Source organism: Balaenoptera acutorostrata, chromosome 5 (assembly GCF_949987535.1).
Source record: "Balaenoptera acutorostrata chromosome 5, mBalAcu1.1, whole genome shotgun sequence".
NCBI lineage: Eukaryota > Metazoa > Chordata > Mammalia > Artiodactyla > Balaenopteridae > Balaenoptera > Balaenoptera acutorostrata.
Window position 1 is genome coordinate 141,995,826 of NC_080068.1, and position 16,064 is coordinate 142,011,889.

General features: G+C 53.9%; 1 protein-coding gene across 5 annotated transcripts in view; it reads right to left on the reverse strand.

The window, feature by feature from the left end:
- The window catches only part of RGS12 (regulator of G protein signaling 12), a 123,074-nt gene extending 110,305 nt beyond the window's left edge, over window positions 1–12,769 (reverse strand). For 4 of the 5 annotated variants that reach the window (XR_009008340.1, XR_009008339.1, XM_057546601.1 and 1 more), the window contains exon 1: window positions 12,687–12,769. The gene's annotated coding sequence lies outside the window, so the exon portion shown is untranslated. The remainder of the gene's footprint in view (window positions 1–12,686) is intronic. The other variant, XM_057546606.1, reaches the window with a different exon arrangement.
- Between the last annotated feature and the right edge of the window lie 3,295 nt (window positions 12,770–16,064).

A 16,064-nucleotide genomic window follows, 5' to 3' on the forward strand; every position in this document is an offset into this window, starting at 1 on the left:
TTATGATAGGCTGACAGAAGAGTACCACACAAAAAATGTTCCAGCTCGGCACTTTGTTATTATGCAGAGTTTTTTGCGTTGGTTTTCTTCAAAGTGTCAGCTCTTAGGGTTTTTACACTCTAAGCCCAGAGAAAGCCAGAGGCCAGGCTGCAGGGACACGGAGCAGACGCCTGGGTGCTGGCCTCCGGGGCACGTCCCTTCCTGCTCCCAAGTCAGCCTCAGCAAGAGTCAGGTCATCACGAGGCAGCCGCCCATCGACTAGGGATGGAGACGAGAATTTACTGAACAGCAAAGCAGCTCTTAGAATTAGGAAATACGACAAATACAAGTAATCTGGAAAGAGGAGAAAAAATAAGCAAGAGGGGAAATGAAAGACTGGCAACCTTAAGAACCTTTAAACACATCAGGAAAATGTATACAGAATTATTACAGTCTAATAACGTTAAAAGGAAATGGAATTCCGAAAATAATGTGAACTTGAAGACATACAGCTCTGCTGATGTCATACGTCCCACGTAAAGAAAGTTTAAAACACTAGCTTTAAACTCATCTAGTTCCAGGGACTTCCCTGGTGGTCCAGTAGTTAAGACTCCGCATTCCCAATGCAGGGGGCCCGGGTTCAATCCCTGGTCAGGGAACTAGATCCCACATGCTGCAACTAAGAGTTCACATGCCACAACTAAAGATCCCACATGCCACAACTAAGACCTGGCACAGCTGAATTTTAAAAAAATATGCAGAAAGGAAAAAAAAATTCCTTTTAATAAATTTAAAAAACTCATTTAGCTCCATCTTCTTTCAAGAGAACACATCACGGGGTGTTCTTTTTACAGCACTGAGCTCTCTCTCAGTACTGTAAAGCCGAGTACAGCTCAGCCGCGGAGGAAGGAGAGGGCTGCCCCCAAGGAAGGGAGACCCACGGAACCCCGCGAGCACCCGAAGCGCTCAGAACAGAAGGACCTGTGGGAACAGGATACCTGCAGGGCGGCTTGAATATTTCATCTCTGTCCCCGGTGCCCCTGCCTATGCCAGGCCTCAACCAAGCAGCCCCCTCAGCAGCACTTCTCCTTTTCTCACAGTGTGGAGAAGAAAGTCTAGATTTAGCAGAAAAGATACTATTTTAAATTACAAAGGTCCATTTTACTGGTTCAAAAATATTACTATGTTACATCTTTCTGAGTGATTCTAATCCTTTGTAAAGTTTACATCACGAAAAATCCAAATGATAACCAGTTAAGAGAAACAAATGTGTGAGATCTCTCTCATCTAAAAGAAACAAATAAAAGTGTAGAACACAACATTGTAAATAAACTATACTTCAATAAAAAAATTAATTTAAAAAAAATTTTTTAAAAGCATAAGACCTCCGACAAGCAGAAGGCAGCATCGTTTCGCACCGGCTAGGCTCACACAGGCACTGAGGGGCACAGACCCTGCAGCCTCAGGGGACACAAAAGACACCTATGTTGTAACCAGGCACCTGTGTCCATAAAAACCGTCTCCCGAGCACACGTGGGGCCTGATCGCTGGCTGACCAGGGACCCTCTGCTGCCACTCTGCATCACTCTCCAGTGTGATGGGCATAACGAAGATACTGAGGTAGGTGCATTTGGAAGTAACTTTTAAATTCCCATCACAATAAGAACACTTTCTACACAGGAAGGAACTTAAGAAAGGTCTCGACTAAGGAAAGGAGGAGCTTGGCAGAAGGCAGGCAGCCGGACATCCAGGTGGGAGACGGCAGGGTGATGGCGGCAAAGACGGGGGCAGGAGACAGGCAGGGGAGAGGCTGGCTGGGCTGCCAGCACCTGCAGCGGCCCCTGCTCACACCTGCCGGCCGCACCTCCACAGCCCACCCAGCTCCAGCCCGGGATCCTCCCCGGCTGCCGCCCAGGGTCCCAGCCCGAACCTCAACGCTCACCCTGGGCAGGTCCACCTTCACCACCCCATGACCTCCCTGCTCGCCCATTCATTCACTCACTCATTCATTCATTCAATAACTGTCCAGTGGCCTCTACAGCAGCACCGGGTAGACAACTACGATCAGATGACCAGTGACGGCCCCGCCCTCCCAGGGCCAGCCACCCTGGGGGACAAAACAGCTCAATGGGCCAGTACCATCACACACAGAAGTTGGAGGGACCCACAGGAGGGCAGCCGAAGCCCTGACTCCATCTGAAAAATTGCTCTTCCCTGAACCTACCCTCTCCCCCTCCCTCCCTCCGCCGCTCCTTGGCTCAGCTGGCCCCCCCGCCAGACCCCCGAACTCCCCGAGGCCTCATCACCCCCCAGCTACCTGGCAGCCCAGCGGAGGACCCCCACACCTGGGCCGCGCCTGCCGTTCGCTCAGCAGCCCCTCCCCTCCCAGCCCTGGGCAGTGGTCCACAGGCCACTGCGGGTGCACAGTCGGGGTTGGGGGAGAACCGGACAGGAGGCAGGCTCGAGGGGGCAGGGGAAGCGGAACAAGACAGCCACAAGGAGTGGCAGGAACGTCAGCCCAGGGTCCACCTGCCACAAGGTCAGAATACACAGGGGCCGGAAGCCCCAGAAATCCCCACTGCCCAGAAGCACCACACCAAGCAGAAGCTCGGGCGGGCTGGGAGCCCTACCACGCTCCCACCCAGCCCCCCGCAGCCAGGGCTGAGCGGAGGGGTCCGAGAGTGGTGACACCCTACCCCTGCCATCGGCGGGCAGACCCTGCCCTCGAGCTCCCGGCTTGCTCTGGGTGCCAGCCTGGCCATACCGATTCCAGAAAGTAGACAGGACAAGCTGGGGCTACAATGTTTCAGGCTCTATAGCTGATGGAACTGTGGGGCTAGTTTTGATTCCAGAAACAAATTCTACAAATTGAAATACTGAAGGTTAAACCATCTCAATTTTCCATTCCTGTTGCTATTTGAATGTCCCTTCTCAGCTCTGCTTGGTATTTATTTCTGTTTGTGGTTTTTAAACCTGGGCAGGGGGGAGCTATAAATAAAGTTGCTGGATTTAGCAAATGAAAATGAAGGCCACTCGGTTAAACCTGAATTCCAGATAAAAGACGAATAACTTTTTAGTATAACTGTGTCCCAAATATCGCACAGCAGTTTTTATCCGGCGCATCTAACTATGAAGGGACAGCCCCACAGTCCTGAGGCAGCAGCCCCCCGCCGGAACCTGGCTGTCCCGCCACCCTCCCAGCGGCCCAGGACAGGAGGCACAGCCAAACCCTCCGCCCACCTGGCTGCCTGGTCCCCACCTCCTCGCTCACGCCAAGGCTGGCACCGGCGGAGAACAACTCTTCTCTCCAAGAAAGGGGTCTTTTCTCAGGCCTCCTACAGAACATCCCCCCACGTACAAATCTGCTCATTCGCTACAGGAGTCCAGAGGAAGAAGCCACAGGGTGTCGCACTGCCCTTGTTGTCTTTTTCAGTGGGGCAGACGGGAACCTTTCTGTGCTCTGCGTCTCTCCCAGTCACTCTCAGGGAGACAGAAATCTGCAAGTGCACAGAGTCCCAGTACCCGCCTCAGCCTGCACACGGGCTCAGCCTGCACATAGGCGGGCGGCGGGCAGAGCCCTTGGAAATCAACGGAGGACGCGTGGCCAGAGCAGGCCACGTGGCAGGAGGCCCAACCCCTGCCCACGATCCCACAGGGCTCCTCGCCTCCCAGGTCCAGGCAGGGTGTGGTGGGCCGCACGGTGGCCCCAAAGACATCAGGTCCTAATCCCCAGAAGCTGGGAATGTGACCTCATTTGGAAAAAGGGTCTCTGCAGATGGGCTTGTGTGAAGGATTCTCAGATGAGGAGATGGTGCTGGGCTACCCAGGGGGCCCTAAATGCCATCACAAGTGTCCTGTAAGAGGGAGGCAGAGGGAAGCTGAGACACAGGGGAGGCCACGTGAAGACGGAGGCAGAGACAGGAGCGTAGGGGCCACGAGCAGCCACCAGGAGCCGGAAGAGGTGGGAAGGATCTCCCCACAACGGGGGCCCCCAGGGGGAGCCCAGCCGGGCCCTGCCCACACCTTGATGTGGACATCCGTCTCCAGAGCAGCGAGAATAAATCCCCGCTGGTGTAAGCCCCCCAGTTGGCAGTGCTTTGTTCCACGGCCCCGGGAAACTCACACAAGGTGGGCCCAGGAGCCCCCCAGCCCGGGCCCAGCCGCCCCACCCTCGCGGTGAGGAGTGGACTGGCCTTGAAACGCCTCGGTGCACATCCCGGCCGGGCTCCAGGCCACTAGGGATGGGGGCCCTGGGGAGCGGGCGGTCTGGGCACCTCACGCTGCCCAAATGCCTCCAGGTAAAGCGTGTCCCAGGCCGGGCTCCTCGGGACTGCACTCAAGAGCCACGAGCCACAGGCCGGCCCGCAGCAGGGGCTGGACGCGGGTGTGCCCACAGGCGCACGGCCACTCGCAGCAGCCACGCGAACGGCACCAGGAACATCCTACGGGCCACACGGTCCCCAGCACTTCACACTCATTATTCTAGCTCATCCGCACGACAGCATTATCATTAACCCTATTTTACAGACAGAAGCTGGCACAGGAAAGCAGTCTGCCGAGGTCGGGCTAGACACCAGGGCGGGGTGAAGAGCAGGTACCAGACGGAGCCCTGCGTCGAAGGAACCCTCACCAGCAGGACCGCCCCCCCGCCAGAGGTCAGAGGACAAAACCCTCATCCTCACCCCTCGGAGGCTCACGTCGGACAGATGCAGCGAGGGGTGCACACCGGCCAACACGCTCCCCACACTGCTTTATGTGTCTAAGAAGGCATCCCAGAAGAGCCGCCCTGGACTTCATCTCATCCAGGACTTGGTAAGGAAGAGCTTTCTCCTAGGCTGGAGTGGCTCACTCCCCAATTACTTGATTCTCTAGATGAGAAACAAGTAAACCCCAAAGGTCAACGCCTGGCTACTAACCGAAGTGCCAGGAGGTCCGTCAGTGAAGTGACAGCCTCATGCATCCGCCTGTGATGAATCAAGTTCTGACCAGGTACAAAAATAAAAACCAACTCTTTGAAGATCTATGACAGCAGGCAGAAACCGGAGGGCAGTTATCCTCTGCAAGAAGGGGGTTGCACTGGGTAAGGTGTGTGTTTGTACGCGTCTGGAGCTCAGGTGGAAGCTGCAATCCTCCAGCTTCTAGTCACAGGATGGAGTCTGGGCATGGCAGGTGGCTGGAAAGTGAGGGGAACATCTCAGCATCTCAGACAGGAGGTAGCTGGGGAGAGAGGAAGCCCTGAAGTCTGCTGGTAAACTCTGCCCAGCCCTCGGCCAGCCCCTGAGCAGCCTGTGCACAGAGAGCCTCCGAGGAGGAAGCCAGAGTCCAAGCACAGCAGCAGACGTGATGCAGAGAGGTCTGTGTGAGTCCCGACAAATCAACACTCTTCAGAAAAAAGAACCACTAGTGGATCATCCACAATGTCCAGTACACAATCAAATATTACTAGATGTTCACAGAAACAGGAAGGTGTGACCCACAGTCAAGAGACAAAGAAACCAGCGGGAAGTGATCCTGAGATAACCTAGGAGTTGAAATTAGCAGATCAGAACTTTAAGGCAGCTAATATAGTGTGTTCAAGGATTTAATGGAAGATACAGTCAAATAAACAGGTGGCCCATCTCAGTAGAGATATGGAAACTATAGGAAAGAAGCCAGTGGAAACTCTAGAAATAAAAACTACAGTAACTGAAATTTTAAAACTCATCAAATGAAATGGACTTAATTTGGACTGGAGACGGAAGAGAAGGAGATGAGAAAGAGAAAAAAAATTTTAAATTAGAACAGGGCTTAAATGCCCTGCGGAACAATAACAAACAAACATCAGCCACACATGTAATAGGAGCGCCAGAAGGAGAGGAGAACAAACGGGGCAGAAAAACATCTGAATAAACAATGACCACATTTCCCCCAAATCTGGTAAAAAATTATAAACTTATTTATGCAAGAAGCTCAACAAACCCTGAGCAGGATAAATACAAAGAAAACCCGCCTAAGCACGCCACAATCCAAGTGCCGGACGGCAAAGGCAAAGACTCCACGTGACACATGGGGACAAGGCGGCGATGGCGAGGCTGACATCTACACAACAGCAGCCGGAAGACAAGCGAACCAGAGGGCTGGGAAGGAGAAACCGGAATTCTACAGCCAGCACAAAGATCCTTTAAAACTGAAGGAAAATGAAGACAGTTCAGATAAACCAAAATTGGGAGAATCTGTCACCAACAGGCAAGAAATGCTAAAGAAATGCTAATGTTTCAAGCTGAAGAGAAAGGATACCAGATGGAAACTCAAATCTACGAGAGGGAATGAAGCACAACAGAAATGGTGAATATGCAGGTAAATGTTTTGAAATATTATTTTCCTTCTCTTAATTTCTTTAAAATACATACCACTTTTTAAAGCAAAAATTATAACAGTGTGTTGTATGGTTTATAACATATGTAGATACAAGACGAATGACAACAAATAGCTCAAAGGGGGGATAAATGGAACTTTTATTACTATTATAAAATTCTTAACATTTTTTCTAAAGTGTTACACAATTAACTCTAAACAGACTGCAGTAAGTTAGTATACATATTTTAGACTACTAAAAAATAATGCAAAGAGGTACAGCCAAAAAGCCAAGACAGGAATTAAGATGGAATACTAGAAAATATGTGTGTATATTTACTACAGATAAATACACATCTGGTACATGCAATACCTAGATACAAACATGTACATACCTTTGTGTATGTACACACATATATGCATGCATTCAATTAACCCAAAACAAGACAGGAAAGAAAAAACAGCAACAACACCAAAAAATAGGACAAACAGAAAACAAAGTGGAGACACAAATCAGCCCTATTAATAGTCACAGGGAACGGAAATGAAAAGCTACGACAAAAGAGGAGGGAGGAGCAGGTGGAGTCACGGTGAGACGAGAAAGCCCGGACGTCGACAGTCGTCACAGGCCGTCACAGGTGAGTGACAGTACCTGGGCGTTCACTGTATTCTTCTGTTTACTCTGTATCTATTCAAATAATTTCTATAACAAACACTTTCTAAAAATTGGTATTAAGAGTGTTCCAAATATTATTTATGCCCATTCCCCCCCAAAGCTGCTTTGGAAAAGTTTGTGTTTATTATTTGTTTATTTATTAGCTAATAAAAATTTTCAATTTGGGGGAAATTAAAACACTAAAACTGGAAATGGAAAAAACACTCACATTCAAAAGCAGAAAGTATGAAATGGGCTTTATGAGAAGCTAACTTTGAATGTCAGCATACAGACAGGCTGAGAGTAAAAGGATGGAAAAGCCATAAGGTGCAGACAGTAAACATGAGACAGCTGGGGGAGCGTATCAGTGTCAGATAAATGGGCTTCAAAACAAAAGCTCTGTTCATCAGGAAGACAAATCATCCCCAAAGTGTACAAGCCTAATAACAGGGCTTCAGATATATAAAGAAAAACCTGAAAGAACTCAAGGCAGAAATCAACAATCCACAGTCAACATTGGAGACTTTAACACTTTTCTCAACAATTATTAGAACAACCAGAATCCCTACCCCCAAAAAAATCAGTAATATAGGAGATCTGAACACCATATAGTGTTCCTTCTATGTGCCAGGCACAATTTTAGGTGTTTGAATTCAGCCATGAACAATACTGAGGAAAAAAAAAATCCTTGTTCTCAAGGGACTTCCCTGGTGGTGCAGTGGTTAAGAATCCACCTGCCAATGCAGGGGACACGGGTTCGAGCCCTGGTCTGGGAAGATCCCACATGCCGCAGAGCAACTAAGCCCATGCACCACGACTAATGAGCCTGTGCTCTAGAGCCCGTGAACCACAGCTACTGAGCCCACGTGCTGCAACTACTGAAGCCCATGCTCCGCAACAAGAGAAGCCACTGCAATGAGAAGCCCACGCACCACAACGAAGAGTAGCCCCCGCTCACTGCAACTAGAGAAAGCCAGCGCACAGCAACAAAGACCCAACGCAGCCAAAAATAAATAAATTTATTTTTCAAAAAATCCTGTTCTCATGAAGGATATAGTCTAGTAAAAAATAGGGGGAAAAAAGAAAGATAAGAAGAATAAAAACTCAAAGTGTCCTTAATTATTACCCTCTAAGAGATAAATAGAAAAGGAAAATCGAAATAAAAAAGAACTATTGAACAATAAAAGGGATAACAGAAATTAAACAATTAACAGAAGAGTCAGAAGACAATGTAAAGCAATCTCCCAAGAGCAGAACAAACATCAAAGATATCAACAAGAGGAGAAGGAAGATCAGGGATTAGCAGGACAGCCCAGGAGTTCCAGCCTCCAAATAAAAGGAGTTCCAGAGAGACACAAAACTGAAAGAAAGAAAACTAAGAATAACACAAAACGTCTGGCCTAGGCTGAAGGGGACCACCTGGCCCAGGACAGTGATGAGAACGTACGTCATCAACTGATAGTTCAGAACATGGGGAACAAGAGAAGCTCCTGTGGGGCCAGATCACACACAGAGACCTGAAATCACCATGGCATCAGCTTCCACCAGTGCCAGAAACTACACACAATGAAGCAACGTCTTCAAAATTCTGAGAAAATACTTTTCAGTAGAATTCTATACCCAGCTAAACTAAAAGTTAACTGAAGAGTGAAACAAAGATACTTACAGAATCAAGGGCAAAAGAAAAATCTAGTTAATGTTTCTTAGTTATCATGAATATGCACTCAACAGAACAAGGAGTGAGCCCAGACAGAGAACAGAGGTCCCGAGCGCGGGAACACAGGGGCACAGGCGTGCAGGTCCCATAGGGACCAGGACAGAGTGGGGCAGGAAGCGGGATTCCAGAAGCGAAGTCCCCAACAAGGGTCACCACAAGAGGGGTGTGGCAGGGCGCGTGCTGGGGTGAGGAGAGAGAGGTTGACAGGGGAGCGACAGGGCTGGGTGAGAAAGGAGTTGTGCTCAGGTACCGTGTGGTTCAGTAACAAACACATGAGCAGCGGACACTAGTCTAACCAAAAGAAGGTGATGTGATGAAGTTGGGAAATGGAGGGAGAGGAAGCAGTGGTGCAGCGGAGGGGAGAGCCAGCCCTCCCTCGCACCTTTGAGAGAAATCAAACACACACATTTTAAGACAGCAGCTTAAATGGCAGTAAATGCCTGAGAAAATAGGATGCCTGAGATGACTGCCCCTTGGAGATGGGGGCAAGCAGGACAGGAGAGGGCCTGCTGTCTGATTCTTTAATCAGTAGCCTTAGCTCTTCATCTGGTGTCCTAGAAGGATGGCCACTGTCAAGGGACAAAAATGGTGCAGCATGATGTGTGTAAAAAAAAAAACCAAGGGGCTTCCCCAGTGGCGCAGTGGTTGACAATCTGCCTGCCAATGCAGGGGACACAGGTTCGAGCCCTGGTCTGGGAGGATTCCACATGCCGCAGAGCAACTGGGCCCGTGAGCCACAACTACTCAGCCTGCGTGTCTGGAGCCTGTGCTCCGCAACAAGAGAGGCCGCAATAGCGAGAGGCCCGCGCACCACGATGAAGAGTGGCCCCCACTTGCCACAACTAGAGAAAGCCCTCGCACAGAAACGAAGACCCAACACAGCCAAAAATTAATTAATTAATTAATTAATTAAATTAAAAAAAAAAAAAAAACCAAGGAAGGAGACACATCGGGATATCACCTGATTACAGGGTTGGGGACAGTAAGGCCACAGGAAAAGAGGAAAGAAAGCAGAAAGGACAAACTAGGCATTCTACTTGCCTGGAGTACATGATCTCGGGGATGAACCTGGTGAACCCCCAAAAACCGCAGATAAACTTGTGTCTGTATTAAAATTGCACGTGCACGTGGGTTAAGTGTACTTCTGAGGACTGACTACAGCTCTTGTCAGATGGCCAAAGGAGCTGGTAACCACCACCCCCAAAAGTAAAAACGAGTGATCTGCCAGACTTGAACCCCAAGCAAAGCTCATCTTCTCTCCCGGGACAGCTGCGGCCTCTCCTCCAGCGCACAGCAGGGGACACCGCGAGGCCCTTCTGGACGCAGGACCAGCAGCGCCCAGTCGGGGAAGGTGTACGAGTTGGCTGCTCCCCAGCACAGGACAGGAGAGACCACAGCCCTTCCAAAAGTAGTCAGGGTGGTCCGCAACGACATCGGCTCCGAGGCCCTGGAACTGCGAATGTCACCTTATAAGCAACAGGGACTTGGCAGGTGGGATTACATTAAACAGCCCTTGCTGGGAGAGGACCCTGGGTTCCACACACAGGTGCGACCACAGGTGTCCTCACGGGAGGGAGGCAGGGGGAGGTGTTAAGACAGGACACAAGGCCGGAAGCAGGGGCGCCAGGGCAGTGTGACATGGGGCCCAGGGCCGAGGCGTGTGGGGACAGCCTCCAGAACTGCAAGGGGTACATTTCTGCTCTTTAAGCCACTAAGCTGGAGGTAATTTGTTACAGAGGTCACGGGAAACGCATACACGTGCTAACTAGAAAGTAAAAGGCTTATGGGAACTCCACCAAATTCAAAGAAAATGTAAGACGCCCTGGCTTCGCTGTGTTTTGTGTACCTGCTACACAGCATGTGTTAAGTCTTCACTAACACAGTTTTCTCCTTCATCCTGACCCTTTTGCTTGGCCTGTTTCAGACAAAGACAAGTGTCAAAAGACAATATAATCAGAGCACGAACATGCTATCACCTCTGCTGTGGGAGATGCGGGCGGGCGGCACGGGCCACTCCTTCCACTGGGCAGGCGGCCTTGACCGCCCTCACCTCCCCCGCCTCCCGCCCGCCGGCCCCTCCGCCAGGGCCACACTGGTCCCGGCCTCCCAGCCCGCAGCTGCTCCTCTGCCTGGCCACTGGCCCCTTCCTCTCAGATGCCCTCCTTCTAGAACGAGGGGAAGGAGGCCTGCCCTTGACCCCGGGGCGCAGCAGTGTCCAGGCCCCCTCCTCTCGGCTGTGCGGGCCCACTCAGTGCCTGCCTCTCACCTCCTGACCCGGCGCAGGACACTGCCACCCAGCACCCGCCCACAGGTCAGCGCCACACGTCCGCCCAGCCCAGGTCCTCCTCTGCCCATCCCGGCCCCCAGGCGGTCACCCAGCGCCCAGGTCCTGTGCCGGCCACCTCATGCCCATTATCTCTAGGCCTCAAGACCACTGGGTCGGAAGGCGCTCTGATGAAACCTCACGCTGTGACCACTATGTTTCTGAAGTGAAACTTTAAACATATTCTCTCTACTCACCGCCCTCTCCCCACTGCCTGCTTGGGCTCCTGTCTCAGACCTGGGTGGGGGGTGGGGGGTCTCTGGGGAAGCGGCGCCTTCCCCGCAGGCCTCACTGTCCCGCCTGCAGGTCCCCCGGCCTCACAAGTGCCCTTCCCATCACAGCACGTGAAAGTAACGGACACTGACCACGCGGACCCACTCACAACCCTGAGCAGCCTCACGGGCAGCTCCCGTTACAAACCCAAGCCAGCAATGGGGAGACCGAGGCACAGAGAGGGTGGTCGCCCACCAAGGGCTCTGTCTACACCCACAGCTCTGGGCTGCACGCTGTCTACACTCACAACTCTGGACTACTCTGTCTACACCCACAACTCTGGACCACTCTGTCTACACCCACAACTCTGGACCACTCTGTCTACACCCACAACTCTGGGCCGCTCTGTCTACACTCACAACTCTGGGCCGCTCTGTCTACACCCACAACTCTGGGCCGCTCTGTCTACACCCACAACTCTGGACCACTCTGTCTACACCCACAACTCTGGGCCGTGCTGTCTACACCCACAACTCTGGACCACTCTGTCTACACCCACAACTCTGGGCCGCGCTGTCTACACTCACAACTCTGGACCACTCTGTCTACACCCACAACTCTGGGCTGCTCTCTGTCTACACCCACAACTCTGGACCACTCTGTCTACACCCACAACTCTGGACCACGCTGTCTACACTCACAACTCTGGGCTGCTCTGTCTATACCCACAACTCTGGACCACTCTGTCTACACTCACAACTCTGGGCTGCTCTCTGTCTACACCCACAACTCTGGGCTGCTCTGTCTACACCCACAACTCTGGACCACTCTGTCTACACTCACAACTCTGGGCCGCTCTGTCTACACTCACAACTCTGGGCTGCTCTCTGTCTGCACCCACAACTCTGGACTACTCCGTCTACACCCACAACTCTGGGCTGCTCTCTGTCTACACCCACAGCTCTGGGCCTCCCAGTCTCACCCCTCCACCCCTGAGCTGCAGCACGGAGCCTGCACCGGGAAGCCGGCACGGCACTGCACTGCGTTGCTGCAGTGGATTTCCAGAGTTGGGGTCTCTGGAGGCGGCCTCTGGCCAAACAATGCGACCGCCCGTGAGATCGGACAGGAAACTCGGGAGCCGTGCGGACTCGGCCCGGGACGCGCGGGCTCGGCCGCCGTCCGAGCGAACGCGGTGGGCACTGCAGGCCCGCGGCTCGGCCCGGCCCTGACCCCCGGCCCTCCTGTCCCGCCAAGGGCCGGCCCGGCGGCGGCCCCACAACTCGGCCGGAGTCAGGCCCGGGAACAAAAGGAGGGCGGCGGCGGCCGGGCGGCCCCGACCCTGAGGAGCCGGCCGCCCCCAGCACCCTCCGCTCCGCTGGGCGGGGCGGACCGCGGAGGGCGCGAGCGCGCGCCCAGAGAAGAAAGAAAGCGGAGGCGGGGCGGCCAGCGCCCGGCCCGCAACCTACCGGCCGCTCGCTCTCCGGCCGCGAACCGCTCCGCCCGCACGCCCAACGGTCGCCTCCGCTGTCTCCCTGGGCCGAGGGGCGGGGCCGCAGAGAGGGGCGGGGTCAATGGGGGGGGCGATACCAGCGCGTGGGCGGGGGCCTAAGGGGCTGTTTGGGGGCGGGGCCAATGTGGGCGGGGCCGTGGGCGGAGAGGTATATCCAGGGGGCGGGGCCATCTGTGGCGGGACCGGTGAGGGGTGGGGCCGGGTAGGGGAGGGGCTTATGGGGCGGGGTCGAGGGAGGAATGGGACCTCCTGGGGGCGGGGCCGTGGGAGGAGCGGGACCTCCAGGAGGGCGGTGGGGCGGGGTCGTGGCCTCCAAGGTCGTGGGAGGCTCTCAGCATGGGGCCGGAGTGCTTGGTCTATGGAGCTGGGACGGGGAGTCCAGTGGACAGGATGGGGGGTGGCGCTTCCAGGGGACAAGGGAAGAAGGAGACGAGGGACGGATCTTGAGGGGGCGGATCTTGAGGGGCGGGGACCCCCGGACAGGGGCGGGACTTCCGCTACCCGCGAGACGTGGCGGGCCCTGCTCTGGCCGTGGACGCCCCGCGCCGCCGGCCCGTGTCCCCTCCCTCACCGGGTTCTCTCCCGCGCCCACCCCCCAGTCCCGGGAGGTGCGGAGACTTCCTCCGCGCCCCGCGTCTCGAGGACCCCGCCCCCTCCTCTCGACTGCCTTCCGCGACCTTGATGATCATCAGACCGCATTCCACCAGGAAATCGCTTTATTTATGCGGAAGGGAGTGTGGTGTCCCCCGCGCATCACAGCCGACCCCTAGTCCTCCAACAGGGGGCAGAGGCCAGTCAGGCCAGGCAGGTGCCCTGCACGACCCAGGCTGCCCTGGAGGTCCCCAGGGCGCCTGCTCCCCTCCCACCTGTCCAGACACTGGGCCTTGTGCCCGGGAAGACCGTCCAGGGTTGGCTCTCCTGCCCTCCAGTTGTCTTCTTCCTCAGCGGTCACTACGCTGGAAATCCCATTCCCGTTAGTCATAGTGACCGGCCAGAGTATTTTCAGGAAACAGTCTGCCGGGCATTTATTGTACAAGCTAAGTGTGGGAAAAATCAAGCCCAGGACTCCTGACTAGTCAGGCCTTGACTTTCAGCTATGCAGCCGGCACCCAAACCTGGCTGGTGCCTGCTGGGTTGTATATTAAATCATCGTGACAAATACACCAGCCATCACACTTCAAGCCCCTCGGCTGACTGTGAAAAATCAGAAAATCTTAAGTTATGCTTCATATTCCCTTCAGTGCTCCCAAAAGGGCAGCGAAGGACAAATTTCTCACTACCTGACGTGTTGTCAGGATGCATCTTCCCCTTATGTTTGCAAATGAAATAGCTCGATAGCATCCGGGGATGTGGACCTGTGTTGGCAGAACTGTGCTGGCCATCAGAAGGGCTGCCGTGCTCTGCTGAGGGCAGGTAGTGGTGAGCTCTCGGGCGTTGGGGCCAACGGTCTCTACAACAGCACAGCTACGGACTGTGTGCCCCCCAAAACTTCACATGTTGAAGCCTATTCCCCAATGTGATGGTATTTGGAGGTGATGAGCTCATAAGAGTGGAGACCCATGAACGTGATTAGTGCCCTTATAAGAGAGACCCCAGAGAGCTCCCTCACCCGATGGGCCATGTGAGAACACAGACCAAAGACACCTGTCTGTGAACCAGGAAACAAGTCCTCACCAGACACTGAATTTGCCCACACCTGGATCTTGGACTGCTAGCCTCCAACGTGCAAGAAATAAATTTCTGTTGTTTCTGAGCCACCAGTCTGTAGTATTATTGGTGTAGCAGTTAACAGGGCGGACGTAGGGTCTTCCACGTGGTGTCTAGATTCACTCGGCCCTGCCTGTGCTCTGAGCCAGCGGAGAGCACTGGACGCCTCTTATCTTGTCAGCGCAGGTTGCTATGACAGATACCATGGACTGGGGGCTTAGACGGCAAATGTTTATTTCTCACAGTTCTGGAGCCTGGCGTTCCGAGATCAAAGTGGGGACAGATCCCCAGTCTGGTGAGCGCCCTCTTCCTAGCTTGCAGATGGCTGTCTTCTCAGATGGCAGAGAGCAGAGAGAGAAGACAAAAGCTCACTCATGTCTCTTCCTATAAGGGCACTAATCCCATCACAGGCACTCCACACTCATGGCCTGATCACTTCCCTAAGACCTACCTCCTAACACCATCACCTGGAGGGTTAGGGCTTTAACACGTGAACAGTGGGGGACAGTCCAGAGCGGCACTGCTGCAGCCTCCTCTACCTGCATTGGCCAAGCCGGCCTCGCAGAAGGTCTGGGGCGGGTGAACCATACAGCTCTGCTGCACGGACCCCACATCCAGACCCAGAGGAAGCACCCGCCCTGGGGAGTGGGTCCCCTCCAGCCTCCCAAGGGCCAACAGCTGGGCAATAAGAGAACTGAGAAAGAAGGGTCCCGGATTTCCCCCGGGGTCAGCTTGCTCAAAGTGGAGCTGTTCACAGGGCAGCCCAGAGACGACCTGCACCACTGAGCAGAAGCCCAGGAGCTGCGCCAGCTCTGGGGGCAGCCCCGCGTGCCTCCACCCGTCCCCGCAGGCTCTGTGCTCTAGGGAGCCCCGGCCGAGGCCGCCGGATCCAGTGTAACCCTTCCAGAAGGCAGACCATCAGGAAAGGATTTTGGACCTGGATTCCCAACCTGTGCGAAGACAGCGTGGACCCCGCTGCTGGTGGTGAGTAGCATGACAGCAGGAAGTGATTCCACGGTGACCACTGACACCTTCATTCGTGGTCACTGGGCTGAGATGCAGGCCAAGGCATGTTGGGACATCTGAAAACTAACAAAGGGAAACCTCATTTAAAATAGCGTTGGGATGGGCTTCCCTGGTGGCGCAGTGGTTGAGAATCCGCCTGCCAATGCAGGGGGTACGGGTTCGAGCCCTGGTCCGGGAAGATCCACATGCCGCAGAGCAACTAAGCCCGTGCGCCACAACTACTGAGCCTGCGCATCTGGAGCCCGTGCTCCGCAACAAGAGAGGCCGCGATAGTGAGAGGCCCGTGCACTGCGATGAAGAGTAGCCCCCGCTTGCCGCAACTAGAGAAAGCCCTTGTACAGCAACAAAGACCCAACACAGCCAAAAATAAATAAATAAATTTATTAAAAAAAAAAAAAATAGCGTTGGGACGTCCCTGGTGGCCCAGTGGTTAAGAATCCGCCTGCCAATGCAGGGGACACGGGTTCAATCCCTGGTCCGGGAAGATCCCACGTGCCGCAGGGAGAAACTAAGCCTGTGCGCCACAACAAGAGAAGCCACCTCAGTGAGAAGCCCGTGCACCGCAACAAAGGGTAGCCCCTGCTCACCGCAACTAGAGAAA